At 35.7% G+C, this 14,025-nt stretch overlaps 1 long non-coding RNA gene across 1 annotated transcript; it reads left to right on the forward strand.

The window, feature by feature from the left end:
* The first annotated feature begins 4,242 nt into the window (after positions 1-4,242).
* On the forward strand, positions 4,243-13,791 carry LOC104007839 (uncharacterized). The gene is made up of 2 exons (XR_682174.4): positions 4,243-4,374; positions 13,202-13,791. It is a non-coding gene; the product is annotated as an uncharacterized LOC104007839 (long non-coding RNA).
* The last annotated feature ends 234 nt before the right edge of the window (positions 13,792-14,025 follow it).

Genomic DNA, 14,025 nt, shown 5'->3' on the forward strand with positions numbered 1-14,025 from the left:
TGTACCTAACTTGCATAACTGCGTGGCTTTCTTGTTGGATCAAGTGGATTTTATTCACTTGGTAGCATTTAGTTTAAACGCATATCATTTATTTGTTTCAGAATTGCCAATTTACTCATGGATACTGAGACATATTGGAAGACTGGTTATATTCTTGGATATTTCTTGAACATATTTGTTCCCATTTTCTATATATCTTATATTTCCAATTTTCCCTGCCCTGTAATGAAACTGACTCTTTTCATTCTGTGTAGAGATTTGATCATGAAGAGAAACACTGTGGGCAAGTAAAAACATCCTAGTAAAGTGCTTAAATCATTTTAAAAAGAGGTTAGAGCTATAGTTCACCATGTGCCCTTTCCTTTCTCTTTCCTGCATGTCTTTGTTTCATCGTCTATGAAATTATCCTCAGTCTCATACTGACACTGTTTATGTGGGTTGAATAAAAATAATATTGACATTATGAAATGGAAAGCTCTATGTAAATGAGATGCATTATTTTTACAAAAGAATATTTTGGAAAAATTGGAACATAACCACTTAAGGGGTGGAACATAGCAGCTGTTGAGTAGTACACTTAGAGAACTACAATTTGGATGACAGTGCCAGGATCTGCTGTCTAGTTTTATTTTTCAAAATGAAATTACTGGGAGAATTTAGCTCTGCAGCAAAGTACAATTATCTTAATATGAAAAGGCCAGAGAACAAGGGTTAATAACCTCATCTCTTTCAGGGTGTTGATTTTAATTTGATACCAAAAAATGAGCCGATTTACATATTACCAAAATGGAACACAGATTAATAATACTTGAGTTTTTCAGGGACCAAATCCTCCTCCTTATTCTTAGAGCCCGCAGTTATATTGTTGTCTCTATCTTCCTATAGGGAGAACCTAAACCATTTATACTATCAGACGAAGACTGATCAGATTATCAAAGCCCATAATCTTATAAAAATTAGTTGACAAATATAATAAACTTCAGAAAAATAGCAAATATATAATGTAAGTGGATGATTGTCATTATCTCTTTTTTCCAATCTAGATAAATTTATGTAGCATTGGGTAGAAATTGTCTGTCTTTGTTCCAGTACCCCAATATCAATTCCATCCATGTTAAGATACAGAAGAGATCAAGTGGAAATCAACTTTGAGATGTAAACTAGATAAATTCTACTAGAAATAAACTTTATTATAAAGCAGGTCTGATTGAGTTAAATGCTTAACATTTATAGGTACAATATCTTTAATTGTATTACCTATGGAATAATTGTTAATATTGTTCAATTATAGCCTTAACCTGGTACCATGGTCCTCCTTTTTATAGCAAATTGATCATTTTTCTACATAACATAATCGTGCATACATTTAAAAAATATATCTTGTATAACAGTCCAATTACATTATTTATTGGACAGGAAAGCAATAATTAATGTCGTTTGAATATGTCATTTTACTTTAGAACTATGATGTGAGTATGAGTCTCATATATCTTCCAAGTTTGAAAAAAAAGCTATCTATCTGTGTATAATCTCTAGGTCATATACATATATATACCTATATGTGTATATACACATGCATGTATATATACGTATATGTATATATACGTATATACACATATATGTATATATATGTATATGTGTATGTGTATACACATACATATATGTGTATATGTGTATGTGTATATATATGTATATGTATATATATTTTTATTTTAATCAGGTAGTTGCACTACCTGATTCTCATGGTTGCATGTGCCATGTACCTATCACGTAATTCTTAGTCCTCTTTCCTGCCATAGCCAACCTTGAGGCCCAGGCTGATTGGGTTGTAGGATAACCTGGTTGTGCCCATGTCAGCCTAATTTCAGAGTGGCCACAGCACACAAAGCTCCTGAAACTGATGTTTCACATGTAGTGTGAATAAGAAATTGAGCTTTTTAAGTCAAATTCACTGAAAGTGGGGTTGTTGTTAACCACTACAAATTAGTTCATAGTTGCTCTTTACACTTCTGGGATAGTAAAGAAATTGAACCTATGTAAACATAAGTTAAAAGGTAAGAGAAGACATAGTCAGAATTGTAAACACACAACATAACAGTAACAAAGAGAACATAATGACTCTTTTAATAGTTAATATAATTAATGGTCAATCTGTTTTACCAGAAAAAACAATAATAAATATCTAAATGACCTTTGTAATAAACAGAAATATCCTGAGATTCAAATTAGGTACTTCATTTTAATTCACTTTTAAAAATTTACAAGAGAATTTTATAAGGATTTCTATTGCCCATCTTACTAAATACATATGTGCCAAGGAAACGGAAGGATCATTAAAATTTTCAAGACACCAATAAATTTAGCACAGTTCTAGTCATGAACAGGACGGAGCAAGGGTTGAAATATTGGGCACTTTCACATTCTTTGTTTCATATATCTGAAACACATTTATTTTAATAGGATATATCTGTTTTTCTATATACAAGAAAAAATAAAGGCTAAAACAAAAGGATTCCATAGAAACATTATTCAAAATTTATTTTTACATAACCAAATTTTTAAATTGTGTTTTGCTATCCACAGCAAAAGGTTGAAAGAAAAGACTTGGAACCAACCCAAATGCCCATCAGTGATGGACTGGATAAAGAAAGTGTGGCAAATATACACCATGGAATGCTATGCAGCCATACAAAGGGATGAATTCATGTCCTTTGCAGGGACATGGATGAAGCTGGAAACCATCATTCTCAGCAAACTAACACAGGAACAGAAAACCAAACACCGTATGTTCTCACTCATAAGTGGGAGTTGAACAATGAGAACACACATGGACACAGGGTGTGGGAGCATCACACACCGGGGCCTGTTGGGGGATGGGGGGCTAGGGGAGGGATAGCATTAGGAGAACTACCTAATGCAGTTGACGGGATAATGGGTGCAGCAAACCACAATGGGACGTGTATATCTATGTACCAAACCTGCACATTCTGCACATGTATCCCCAAACTTATAGTATAATCATTAAAAAAAGAACTGAAACTACAAAAAAAATCTTGGGTGCTTTTAAATCCAAGATGTGGAGATTAAAATCTTGATGTAATTAGCGTTCAAATTACTGATATTCTAAACAACAAAGACCCAGCTTTGTACTCCCATTTTCTAATGAAAATTCAGCCAATAATTTCAGCATATATAGGAATGAAGTGGTTTCTGTGACATGAATAAATTTATCCTACCCCAGATGATACATACAATTGAGGTTAATAAGACAATCTGTAAGAAGAATATCTTGGATTTATTTATTTTTATCAGCACAATTCCCTTATTACAAAAATGTCACAAATAATTAGCACACTGTCAAGGTCCAATCAGGAGATACTCCTCATGGCCCTGGCAGGTCTTAAGCAGTATGACTACTTAGTTTGATACTCGAATGGAGTTCTTCCTTAAACAAGCGAAACCTATGAAACTATCAGAAGTCTGGAAAGATATGAGAAAAAGGAATAATGCCATGACAAGTGTGTCTCTACACTGCGCTTAGTACTCTGCAGCACTTCTGAAATATGAGCAACACAGTTTCCAGCATGAACCTCACAGTTCTCCATATGCCCAGGAATTTTGGCTACTTCTTATCCCAAAGGCACCCCGTGTGAGGCACTAGAAAAAAAAATGGTTAAAATTATTATCTTATTTTAATAGTACTTCATTTGACATTCTCTTTACATAAATTATACCATTAAGTAAGAGGAGAGTCAGATTTATTGTAAAACTAATGGAACTGGTTCTTCTTTAAGCTCTTGGGCCTCTGTGAGTGCTGGAGTTTATTGAATGTTTTGGGTAGAGATCGGAAGCCAGATTGCAATTATTTGGCTAAACAAACCTGACAATACAGGTACCTAGATTACCAAGGCTACTACATATATTTTTTTCATTCTGAAAATATGTTCACTTTCATGCCCCATTGTGTATTTGTTCTGTGTCATTCTTTTTCTCAAATAGAGCTCTCCAACTTTCATAAGATTTTGGTCTCCTCAAACCTAAATCCTTATCCCGGGGGGAAAAATGAGATTAAAGATCTCTGCTAAACCGATCACTAATTTATAACGTAGAACGCTTATATGACTTATCTATTGCCATTTTCATGCTAATAACCCTCAAAACTCAGTGACATAGAACAATGAGCATTTGTTTAGCTCGGGTCTATAGGGGAGTGATTTCATCTAGGCTCACTCACAAGCCTAGAGTCACTGTCAGGAAGCTGAGCTAGGATGTCTTTAGCTTTGATGACTGGGGTGACTTGGCTCATTCCACATGTTTCTCATCCTCTAGTGGGCTATACTGGGAATGTTCTCACAGTAATGGCACAGAGAAAGGGTAAGTAGAGGAAATACACACTAACTTGTTCAAGCATCTCCGTATCCCATCGACTAATGCCTCATTGACCAAATCAAATCATATAGATGGTCTAACAGAATCAAGGGGGCAAAAATGACTTGTTGTAACTTTGGAAATTGTTAATTAGGATATATTCCGTCCTTACCTTTTAAAGATACATATTGAGATATTTGCTGTTGAAATTACATGAAGTCTTGAATTTGCTTCAAAATACTATAAAGAAAAGGAAATGGATGGGATGAGATGAAGCAAGACTGATAATGAGTTGATAAATTGTATGGCTGGGAGATGAGTACACGGTATTCATTCTACTGTTCTCTTGACTTTTGCACACATTTCAGGGGAGGCTTTATCAGTCGTTTATTTCATTAAGCATATAGGGGATATTTTTAGCAAAATGTACTTTTTTACTTATAATTGTGTTATTATAATATATAATGTCTAGAGAAATTTGGAGAATATATATTAGCTGATAAAATATTATTTAATTGTATTTAAAAAGAATATATGTCTTATCCAATACATATCTTTAAGGATATGTTTATTTCTGGTCAATTTCAACATGAGTTTGTGTATTAACAGTGATTTATTGAGTACCATCTGTGCACCACGCCCATTTCTAGGCTCTGGCCATAGAGAATGAAACAGATGAATGGGGTTTCTGATCTTGAGGTTTTCATGGTTGTATTAGTCTTCTATCACCGCCTTAACAAAGTTCCATAATACTGATGGCTTAACCAGTACAAAAATAATATCTTGTAATTCTTAAGTCAGAAATTCAATATGGGACTCATTGGGCTTAAATCCAGGTGTTGGCAGGTCTGTATGTCTTTCTGAAAGCTCTAGGGGAGAATCAGCTTCCTTGCATTTTCTGTGCTCTAGAGATCACCCACATTCCTTGACTTGTGATTCCTTTCTTCCATCTTCAAAACCAGCAGTGTCACACCCATCTGTGATTTTCTTCCCCAATCACATGTCTATCTGAATGACTACAGTCAGGAAAGTTTCTCTACTTGTAAGGGTTCCTGTGATTAGATTAGGCATACCTGTCCAATCTAGGATAATCGCTCCATCTCAAGGTCCTTAAATTTAACCACATCTAGAACCACATCCCTTTTTTCATGTTAGGTAACGTATTTCAAGTTTCAGATTTGAGAATGTTGACATCTTTGGAAGGCCATTTTTCTGCCTATCACAATAGGTAAATGCTGGGAAGAAGCAAATTAATTAATTAAATAATTAAGCAAAATAGACACTTTCAGACACTGATATATACTATAAAAGTCTGTAAAAGAGTGATACAATAGTCAATGATTTGCAACTTGTGTATAAGAGAAGGCCTCACTAAGGAAGGGACGTTTAAACTGAGGCTTCTGACAAATAGAGATCACCTTGCAAAGTGATGTAGGCAGGTAATTCTCAGTTAAGGCAAAGCTAATGTAAAAGTCCAAGGTGGGAGAATAGAAAGAAGGCAAATGGGCTAGGTCCTAGAGAGCTAAGGGGAAAGTAACATTTCATGAGGTTGGAGAGTTAGTAAGAGTCCAGATTTGTTGGCTTATTTATTGTCTGATTTATCCTGTTGTAGGTTCTGAACTTTGTACAAATTGCCAAGGAAAGCTAAGTAGAGAAAGGAAATAATCTGATTTATGTTTAAAAGTAATATCTGGCTGCTTGGTGGGTAATAAACTGTAGCTTTCTGTTCTCCATAGCACCTATCATGACCTTGGCTGTTAAGTCCTAAATTAGTAATTTAATTAAAATTCCTATGTTATTTAGCAAAATGCTCTGTGTAAATTAATATGTTTAAGTTTTGAAAATAATCCAGTATGAGATTTTGGAACTGATACTGAAAAGCTAAGTAAAATTGGATGAACTTAATTATTTGTTTTAAATAAGAACTACATTCTTCCTTCGGTAGAGATAATTCTGATATTTGGTATTTACTCAAAGGTTCAAATAGGAATATGAACAATGTATGTACATATATTTTTAACAAATCCTAGTATATGGGATATGTCATCATATTTTTAAAGCTAAAGAAGAAAATAAATTATACACTATGCTATTGTTTCAAAACTAGAGCTATTGTTTAAATTTATAGGGATATGGTAACAATTTTACAAGGTTTATTTTGTATCTATAGATTAAAATTCATAGAAATGGCAGGAGCTGGATGAAAGAAACAATATCTTATCAGCTTGTACACTATTTTGATGAATGGGAGAGAATGATCTATGTTTATGGCATACACTGTGCTAAACAGATAAACTGTGGAGATTTCTGTTGTAATATATTTTGCTCAAAGGATCAGCCTGTAGGCCAGGCACGGTGGCTCACGCCCGTAATCCTAGCACTTTGGGAAGCCGAGTTGGGCGAATCACAAGGTCAGGAGTTTGAGACCAGCCTCACCAACATGGTAAAACCCCGTCTCCACTAAAAATACAAAAAAGTAGCTGGGCATGGTGGCAGGCGCCTGTAATCCCAGCTACTCGAGAGACTGAGGCAGGAGAATCGCTTGAACCTGGGAGGTGGAGGTTGCAGTGAGCCAAGATCGTGCCATTCCACTCCAGCCTGGGTGACAGTGCAAGACTCCATCTCAAAACAAAAAACAACAAACAAAAAACGCACAAAAAAAATCAGCCTGTAAGCAGTTACGTAATTAGGGGTAGTTTAGGTGGTAAAAAATTTGCACACATTAGAAGGTAGTAGATAGAGAGAAACCAAAATACCAAAGTTGACTACAGAAGATGTGTATTAACCTCCACCCCTGCCCTACTCATCCTATCAGAACCAAGGTACCAAGTTCACTTTTTGGCAATAAAAGGTTCTAAAATATATTCTCTTACATATGGCTTCAATATATATCCATCTGTCTAGGCTCCATGATACACATATATATCCAGCCTAGCACTCTGGTGAGTTTTGGAAACTTGATAATATCAAATTAAAATTTAGGATGTACATTTTGAGAAATAAAATTACAGTAGAATTTTTAAAAATTGTATTTTTATTTGCAAGATGGATACTTTTAACAAATTATTGTATAATTACATAAAGTTTGCAAAATTCATGATAATTTTGAAGTTATGTGCTTTAATACAATGTGAAACCGATTTTTATTTCTATTGAAGCCATCAAGACATGTCTATGTGTGTGTATGTGTGTGTGTGTAAAAGGTTACAGAATAAGTTTATAACCACACACTCCTAAGTAAGGAAATTTTTGATATAATATTTGTCAATAATTAAAAACAAACATAACCTAAATTTTAAATGCAAATCCCCATTTTCTTTGGGCACCAGGACTGTTTCTGATGCAGTTCATGTTTACTGTACTAACAGTTATGGCATTTCCAGTTTCCTTCAATAATCCGCATTCAAAATAATAACTAATTCATTGGAAATAGACATTCTTTCTGAATACTCCTGTAAAATTAAAATAATTAACCCATCATTATGGAAGAATGTTTTTCCATACAATTTGAACAGAATCTATTATTGCATCAGCTTTCCATAAATAAAGATATAACAGAAACTAAAGCATTTTCTTTTGCCCTCTACCCCAATGAATGAATAAGAAGAAGCGACACTCAACAAAGTGCTTTATTTTCTACTTCCTTTTTAATATCCTCTTGGTTTTCTGAAGACCAGGAAAAAGTAATAGAGCAATTAATCATATGATATTCCTCTCCTGACAGCACTGGCCTCTTATTATATTTATCGCTGTGCTACTAAGCCTCTTTCTGCGACATCCTCTAGCTTGTCACAGCTTTCCCAGTAACTCTACATGCTATCAATTATTCAGCACAAGCAGCACTATGCATCCCTTCAAGGATGATTATTTAGGAAGAGAAATCAATAAACCCCATTAAAACCCATGTAGTAATAAAAGATAACAGGACGATTATAGTCTGCCCTGTACCTTGCAAAAAGGGAGTTATCAAAAACCAGTTAGAGTTAACTTGCACTGGTAACATAATATTTATTTATTTATTTATTTATTTTATTTTTATTTTTTTGAGATGGAATTTCCCTCTTGTTGCCCAGGCTGTAGTGCAATGGCCCATTCTCAGCTCACCGCAACTTCTGCCTCCCAAGTTCAAGCGATTCTCCTGCCTCAGCCTCTGGAGTAGCTGAGATTACAAGTGCGCACCACAACACCTGGCTAATTTTTGTATTTTTAGTAGAGATGGGGTTTCACCATGTTGGTCAGGCTGGTCTCAAACTCCTGACATTAAGTGATCCACCCGCCTCGGCCTCCCAAAGTGCTGGGATTAGAGGCATGAGCCATCGTGCCAGCCTATATTTTTTAATAGTAAAGCTTTATTACCTGAAGGCTCCAACTTGCTAATAGATTCTTTGGAGGGGATACAAGTTTGTTTTCCAGTAAGAGAAATTTTAAACTTTCAAATCTTGTTTGTGTCCTCTTTTATTTCGTTGAGCAGTGGTTTGTTGTTCTCCTTGAAGAGGTCCTTCACATCCCTTGTAAGTTGGATTCCTAGGTATTTTATTTTCTTTGAAGCAATTGTGAATGGGAATTCACTCATGATTTGGCTCTCTGTTTGTCTGTTATTGGTATATAAGAATGCTTGTGATTTTTGCACATTGGTTTTGTATACTGAGACTTTGCTGAAGTTGCTTATCAGCTTAAGGAGATTTTGGGTTGAGACGATGGGGTTTTCTAAATATGCAGTCATGTCATCTGCAAACAGGGACAATTTGACTTCCTTTTTCCTAATTGAATACCGTTTATTTCTTTCTCCTGACTGATTTCCCTGGCCAGAACTTCCAACACTATGTTGAATAGGAGTGGTGAGAGAGGGCATCCCTGTCTAGTGCCAGTTTTCAAAGGGAATGCTTCTAGTTTTTGCCCATTCAGTATGATATTGGCTGTGGGTTTGTCATAAATAGCTCTTGTTATTTTGAGATACGTCCCATCAATACCTAATTTATTGAGAGTTTTTAGCATGAAGGGCTGTTGAATTTTGTCAAAGGCCTTTTCTGCGTCTATTGAGATAATCATGTGGTTTTTGTCTTTGGTTCTGTTTATATGCTGGATTACGTTTATTGATTTTCATATGTTGAACCAGCCTTGCATCCCAGGGATGAAGCCCACTTGATCATGGTGGATAAGCTTTTTGATGTGCTGCTGGATTCGGTTTGCCAGTATTTTATTGAGGATTTTTGCATTGATGTTCATAAGGGATATTGGTCTAAAATTCTCTTTTTTTGTTGTGTCTCTGCCAGGCTTTGGTATCAGGATGATGCTGGCCTCATAAAATAAGTTAGGGAGGATTCCCTCTTTTTCTATTGATTGGAATAGTGTCAGAAGGAATGGTACCAGCTCCTCTTTGTACCTCTGGTAGAATTCAGCTGTGAATCCATCTGGTCCTGGACTTTTTTTGGTTGGTAAGCTATTAATTGTTGCCTGAATTTCAGAGCCTGTTATTGGTGTATTAAGAGATTCAACTTCTTCCTGGTTTAGTCTTGGGAGGGTGTATGTGTCAAGGAATTTATCCATTTCTTCTAGATTTTCTAGTTTATTTGCATAGAGGTGTTTATAGTATTCTGTGATGGTAGTTTGTATTTCTGTGGGATCGGTGGTGATATCCCCTTTGTCATTTTTTATTGTGTCTATTTGATTCTTCTCTCTTTTCTTCTTTATGAGTCTTGCTAGCAGTCTATCAATTTTGTTGATCTTTTCAAAAAAACAGCTCCTGGATTCGTTGGTTTTTTGAGTCTCTATCTCCTTCAGTTCTGCTCTGATCTTAGTTATTTCTTGCCTTCTGCTAGCTTTTGAATGTGTTTGCTCTTGCTTCTCTAGAGGACACAAACAAATGGAAGAACATTCCATGCTCATGGATAGGAAGAATCAATATCATGATAATGGCCATACTGCCCAATGTAATTTATAGATTCAATGCCATCCCAATCAAGCTACCAATGACTTTCTTCACAGAATTGGAAAAAACTACTTTAAAGTTCATATGGAACCAAAAAAGAGCCCACATCGCCAAGTCAATCCTAAGCCAAAAGAACAAAGCTGGAGGCATCACGCTAACTGACTTCAAACTATACTACAAGGCTACAGTAATCAAAACAGCACGGTACTGGTACCAAAACAGAGATACAGACCAATGGAACAGAACAGAGCCCTCAGAAATAATACCACACATCTACAACCATCTGATCTTTGACAAACCTGACAAAAACAAGAAATGGGGAAATGATTCCCTTTTTAATAAATGGTGCTGGGAAAACTGGTTAGCCATATGTAGAAAGCTGAAACTGGATCCCTTGCTCACATTTATACAAAAATTAATTCAAGGTGGATTAAAGACTTAAATGTTAGACCTAAAACCATAAAAACCATAGAAGAAAACCTAGGCAATACCATTCAGGACATAGGCATGGGCAAAGACTTCATGACTAAAACACTGAAAGCAATGGCAACAAAAGCCAAAATTGACAAATGGGATCTAATTAAACTAAAGAGCTTCTGCACAGCAAAAGAAACTACCATCAGAGTGAATAGGCAGCCTACAGAATGGGAGAAAATTTTTGCAATCTACTCATTTGAGAAAGGGCTAATATCCAGAATCTACAAAGAACTCAAACAAATTTACAAGAAAAAAATCAAACAACCCCATCAACAAGTGGGCGAAGGATATGAACAGACACTTCTCACAAGAAGACATTTATGCAGCCAACAGACACTTGAAAAAATGCTCATCATCACTGGCCATCAGAGAAATGCAAATCAAAACCACAATGAGATACCATCTCACACCAGTTAGAATGGTGATCATTAAAAAGTCAGGAAACAAGAGGTGCTGGAGAGGTTGTGGAGAAATAGGTACACTTTTACACTGTTGGTGGGACTGTAAACTAGTTCAACCATTGTGGAAGTCAGTGTGGCAATTCCTCAGGGATCTAGAACTAGAAATACCATTTGAGCCAGCCATCCCATTACTGGGTATATACCCAAAGGACTATAAATCATGCTGCTATAAAGACACATGCACATGTATGTTTATTGCGGCACTATTCACAATAGCAAAGACTTGGAACCAACCCAAATGTCCAACAATGATAGACTGGATTAAGAAAATGTGGCACATATCCACCACGGAATATTATGCAGCCATAAAAAATAATGAGTTCATGTCCTTTGTCGGGCCATGGGTGAAGCTGGAAACCATCATTCTCAGTAAACTATCGCAAGGACAAAAAACCAAACACCGCATGTTCTTACTCATAGGTGGGAATGGAACAATGAGAACACGTAGACACAGGAAGGGGAACATCACACACTGGGGCCTGTCATGGGGTGGGGGTGGGGGATGGGGGGAGGGATATCATTAGGAGATATACCTAATGTAAATGACAAGTTAATGGGTGTGCAGCACACCAACATGGCACATGTACACATATGTAACAAAACTGCACGTTGTGCACATGTACCCTAGAGCTTAAAGTATAATAAAAACATTAAAAAGAAAAACTTTCAGATTTTGACAGACCACGAGAGCAACAAAACCACAGCTTATTAGTAATTTTTCTGGGCATGAGTGTCAATGACTGAAATACTCTGATAGGTCTTTTTGAGGTGGCCCGTTCACTTATAATTAGGGAGATTCCAGAAAGAATTAATGTCTAGAAAAAATTAATATTTGCTAGACAATGTCATAGTCATTCAAGTACATCTCAATCTCAAGTTACTTCTCAATATATTGGAAAGGCACAATGAGACAGTAGGTCCCCTAAGCAGGCAGTTTTCTTCCAGAGGTCACCGGGTAATACTTCAAGTCCTTTTAAGTGCTTGCATCCAGAATATTATTTCAATAAGCAGCCTCTAAACTGTTATTATTGCTTCTTTCTACCACTGAATGAAAGGTGTCCATTCTAACGAGTGCATTGATTGTGAGGTTTATAGCACGACACTTTGCCAACAATTCACCTTGCTCTGAATATTCCCAGACAATGGAGCGGAAGAGGAGTACTGAGTCATTTCTGACTAGGCAGAGGCATATTTCATAACAGAGACTTAGCTCCCTTGAGATTCCCATGACTACTCATGTTCTTCATCCTTCATATTACATAAACCTGAAAAATATCAAGATGGCTGGCTTCACTCAGCAGTATCTGCCTTAACGGAGAAAGACTAGACTTTCGACTTATGAAGGAAAGTTTTAGTGTCCATTACAAAATAATAAATATTCATGTTTATATTCTAGAATAGCAGGGATCAGATGGGTTTTGAAATCACTTACAAGAATGTGAAATTATAAATGCCAGGATGCAATATGTGTGAGTACACAAATGGCTTTAGAATTTACTGTCTGGACCAAATAATCATTGATATCCCTAACACGATTATTTTTAATGTTTGTTTTAGCAGTAACTGTGATACTGTTTACAGTTCCCTGGGATGCCTAAATGGAGTTAAACACAGGTGTACTTGCAATATGATAAGGAAAAGGATCATGAGCAGTTTATGTTCTCAGAGTTTCACATATAAGGATACCATGTCTTTCTGATAATAAAGCTTTGCTTATTTCTATGTTGATATATTTGGTAAAAATACAGAAATATGACTAAATTTTCTGGTCATATTGCATTAAAAGGCATAATTTCAATTCAGTGTTTGTGATTCTATTACCATTTCTTTAATTTCATTTTATTTTTCTCCATATTAATTAATAAACCGTGTTTAAATATAGTAATAGCAAAGAAAAAGATAAAGTCACGTGCATGCTCCCAGGTCAGTCTCTACAATGATGCTATCTTGTTTTCTCTTTTTCTAGAAATCTCAGGCATAAAAGACATTGGAACTAAGAAATGTGTTGATTAAAAAAATATAGGAAGTGACAGCAGGAACACAGTACTACCTTAATTACCAAAGCCATTTCTAACTTTGGGTGTCAGCTAATACTTATTCTGCCTAGGTGGTGTTCTGATTTATATGAGTGTCTGAAAGATATAATGTCTTTCCCAGAGGACTTTATTAGAATCTAATGATTCAACTTGAATGCAGAAAACATAAAAATGTGTGTGTTCAGCAAAGGCAGAAGCTGGAGGTAAGTTGTGGGGAGACACACTTAGTGAGACAGATGAGTCCAGGCCTGAGGCACCTCAACCCATCCACATTCTTCTTCCACTGTTAGTTTTATATTTTCTTCATAAAAGCAAGATTTTTTTTTTCTCAGAAAGATACATGTGCTTTTCATGTCTGCATTCTGATAAGGAAAATAGTCAAGAGAAATCATGAAAGTATTAAAGAATGGCCACTAATTGAATTACTTTAGACAATAAAAATGCAGCTGTTCTTTGCACCCAAATGAGTGTTACCATTCAATTTTTCAAATAAAGTTAAAAAAGGAGTAATTTTTGCTCACAAAGGGAGTGATGGTTTAGTAACTTTAATATTGGGAAATTCAAATTAGCTTTATGCAGCATAGTCCTTGAAACAAAACCTGGAAAGAATTCTATTCGACTTCTACTATCCTAGTAGAAAGCAGAAAGAGCAATACTACATGAGAACACAGGGGAAAAACTACACAACATTGATCTGGGAAATGATTTGTTTTAGATATGACACCAAGAGCACAGGCAACAAGAGCAAAAATAG

The sequence above is a fragment of the Pan troglodytes genome, chromosome 11, assembly GCF_028858775.2.
Source record: "Pan troglodytes isolate AG18354 chromosome 11, NHGRI_mPanTro3-v2.0_pri, whole genome shotgun sequence".
NCBI lineage: Eukaryota > Metazoa > Chordata > Mammalia > Primates > Hominidae > Pan > Pan troglodytes.